Raw genomic sequence first — 3,907 nt, 5'->3', positions numbered from 1 at the left:
GAACAATAAGACAGTCAAGCTGCAGATCTGGCAGTTGCTGGGAGGGGAGGAGATGGGGGGAAGACATGTCTCTTAAGTTAAACTTGGAGGCCAGAGAAACAGGGAGAAAGCCCAGAGTGTTTGAGAAAACATGTTTAGGAGTCCCAAGCCAAGGATCTGAGTTGAAAGGATACCCAGTTCTAGACTCTTGTATGTATCCCAGGACAAAGGATTGCATCAGTGATTAGAAATAGAAACATAGGCAGCTTGTTTAAGAAAGGGAAAGGCAAGAATGTGAGAGGGCAGTGAGCCGAGGAAAGAGCCCCCAAGCACTTGGGCCATGGAGCCCCCCATGGCCCTTCACAAGACATTTACCTAACACTTGCCCCACCCATTTGTGTGACTTGAGCCTATTTTTAAATACTGGCTTTTACTTTCAAATAACCTTGGGGAATCTGTCGGTGGGACTGAGGGCCCACACTGGCCATTTTGCTATATATATATCCCTCCTTGCCTCATGCTTCCGTCATTCCCGTCTGCCTCTTCCTGGTGAGGACACTAGTAGGCTCAGCGCAGATGTCAGTCCATGGTGAGAGCTTCCTTAGAGCTGTCTTCTTGCTTCTGTGCTCTTTACAGCAGCGGCCTCTTGGGTAGAAACAAGCGTGGTAAGGAGTCATCTATGATTTACGGCTTTCTCACCAGCACATGGCTCTTTCATTTCAAGGGTGATGGCCTGGAAAGCAGTGGGGGGAGGGACCGAGAAGAAGGTCTGCGGCACAGGATGTGAGTGAAGCTCCTCAAATTCCAAAGCCCCCCCCCCCCCCCAGCATCTCACTGATCTTTTCAGCAGCCCTTTCTCTAGTCATGGCATCTGTGGGAGCCCAGCTGGGAGACCCACATTTTACCCCCAGGGTACGCTTGAGGAGTGAGGGATAAGAGATTTAGATAGAAGAACAGAGGGGAGAGAAACAGGAACACAGGACAGCCTCGGGAGGGCCTGGGTCAACATCCACCAGCCACTCTGTCTCTTCTAAAGGGCTATTTATAGGAATGCCAAGGGGTGGCGCAAATGATCTCTCTCTAGTTCAGCCAAGTGTAGACCCTTCCAATCACCTAGAAACCATGCACATGGTCAAGCCATCCTCTAATGCAGCTCTGCTGGGTAAAGCAATCTCAGATCTCACTAGGAAACCTCTGTGGGCCTCCATCACACACATCCCCATTTCACAATGAGGAAACACAGCCTCCTGGAGTCTAAAAGGCTCACCCAAGTCACTGCTCCTGACACCGATGTGGAACATCAGGTTGATTGTAGCAGAAACAGAGCTGAGGTACTAGTCTATGTTGAGTTGGGGACATGGTAGCTTAGAGGGTTCAGCTTTGCTTCTTGGCTCTTGAGCATGCAGGGATGGGGATGGGGATATGAAGTCAGTGGGGACTCCAGAGCCTTGACTTCTGCATGACTATTTCTTCCTCTGGGGGCTGCTTTCTTCAGCATGGGCCTGGATCTCCTCACTCAGTATCTGTCCCTCTCTCAGAGAGCTGGGCTAGCAGGTGTAGGTTCGAGTTCTTGAGGCTTAGGCCACGGCCATTTCTCCGTGCCCTTGGCTGGGAGGGTGTGTGTTTTCTTTCTCCTGGTTTAGACCTGCTTTCCTCTAGCATCTCTCGGCCTTGCAGGAGCCTGGTGAGGTCTGTTGTTTTTCCAGCCTCAGGGTGTCTATCTGTGAACCAGGCTGGTGGGTGTCTAACCAGCCTACCTCAGGCCTGCCTCAGAGCTGTCAGAAGCCTACCCTCTGTGCCCTCCCTTATCCTGGCCCTGCAGAGAATAAGCCACCTGCTAGGGATATTTTCAGACACAGCTTAATTAAATAAATCATGACGGGAAATCGACAGCATTGTGACAGATCCCCGGTGCCCGGCTCCTCGGAAGGCCCGGAGCTGGTTTCTGAGAGGGCTGGGGATGTTGCAGGCTCTGTGCCAGGCCCTTCCCTGTCTGCCTGGCTAAATTCAGCTCCAGACCAAGGCTTCCTTCTCTCCCCAGGAGGAGCCTGGCTTCCCTGCTGCGGGAAGCTGTCCCCATTTGCTGCCCCCTTGGAGCAGTTCTGGGTTTCTTCTGCATCTTTGTGTGCTGACCTGGTGCCCATTTTTAAAGAACATTACATTAGTTGGGCTCCTGCCTGGAATAGGGTGTGTTGGAGGCCTGAGGGATGAGCTTTTTGACTTGACGGCGGCGGGAACATACTTGTGAAGGAAAGTATGGACCTGTGATAAGATCAGTGCCTGCCGCTGGGAAGAGGGAGCCTCAGGCCAGTTGGGGAGCTGGAGAGAGGCCCATGACCTTTGCTCTCTCTCTCTTTTGCTCCCATTTCCTTCCCTTTCTCTGTTAGTCTTTCTCAAATAAGCTCTCCAACACTAGTGTCTGTATCAGGCACCAGAGCACAGAAATGTTCCCATCTTAGTTGATAAGTTCCAATATGTAAGAGCTAATTCTCTTTGATTCTCTCTCTCTCTCTCTCTCTTTTACACACACACACACACACACACACACACACAGCCTTATGTCGTATATCCCAAGCCTACTTGGAACTCACCATGTAGCCAAGGTTGGCCTTGCATTTCTGGCCTTCCCTCTACATACTGAGATTAAAGGCTTGTGCTACCATGCCTGGTTTACGTGGTGATGGGTTTGAACCTAGCCCTTCATGCGTACCAGGTGTGCATTCTTCTGGCTGAACTACATCCACAGCCTCAGTCACCGTTGTGTTAAAGCTATATTGGAAGGAGGAGAAAAGAGTACGTGAAAACCGGCCTTGGAAGGTGGAGGCTGGTGGATCTGGACTTCAAAGCCAGTCCTCAGCTACAAAGCAAGTTCCATACTTAAAACAAAACAAAACCCCACCCCCGATAAGCCTATGTGGTTCTAAAAGCCAGATAAGAATTCTTTCTTCTTCTTTCCTCTTTCAAGTGTGTGAGCGTGCGTGAGTGCTGGCGTGCATGCTGGCGTACATGCTTGTGTGCATGTCAGGCAGAGGACACCTTTCAGGAGCTGGTTCTCTCTTTCTACCATGAATTTCAGGGACTGAATTCAGGTCACTGGGTTTCAAGCCATCGCTTTGACCTGCTCAGCCATCTTTCCATCCTAGACACACATTCTCATATATTCCCACACTGACAGATGAGTCCTTTTTTTTTTTTTAATCTTAAAGTGACCTGGTTTAGACACTGCGTGAGTGCCTGTGTTAATCCACAATCCAGTACTGTGAAAAGGTATCTGATACAATTACGTTATAAAGAGGAAACAGCTATCCTTTGTTGATAATTTCAGTTTTTGGTTCTCGATCCTCAGCTCCGATGCTCCAGGCCTGTGGGAGCAGAGTACATCATGGCAGGAAGCATATGGGGTAGGGGTGAGTGGGGTGGAGTAAGGGCAGGGTAGGGGTAGATTCTGTTCCCCTCATAGCATTCAGAAAGCAGAGGAGAAATTGCCAAGGCCCCCATATCCCCTCCAAGAGCACACCCCTCCAGGGACCTAACCTCCTGACTAGGCTTTCCCAGATGAAAGTTTTACCAGCTCCTGACAGTGTCACAGGCTGGGGACCACATCTTCAGCACAGTAGCTCCTGGGACCATTTGAAATCTACACCATCACAGTGTTACAATTTATGAAGTGTTCCTAAAAAGGCAGGTGTGTTGAAGGCTTGAACCCCAGCTGGTGGCCTTAGAGGGAGATGACAGGATCCTGAGGCCATTGCCCAAGGATGAGTTCCTACTGAATGACTGATAGGAGCACCCTGGTTGGAGAAGTCACTGAGTATGTGCCTTTGAAGGGCATATCTTGCCCGTGTCCCTTTCTGTCTGTCTGTCTCTCTGCTTCCTGGCTTCCACAAGGCCAGCAGTTTTCCTCTGTGGTGTCCTGATGTTTCTGCTG

Source organism: Onychomys torridus, chromosome 7, assembly GCF_903995425.1.
Source record: "Onychomys torridus chromosome 7, mOncTor1.1, whole genome shotgun sequence".
Classification (NCBI taxonomy): Eukaryota; Metazoa; Chordata; class Mammalia; order Rodentia; family Cricetidae; genus Onychomys; species Onychomys torridus.
The sequence above is the reverse complement of the archived record's forward strand: the minus strand, read 5'-3'. Positions refer to the sequence as shown.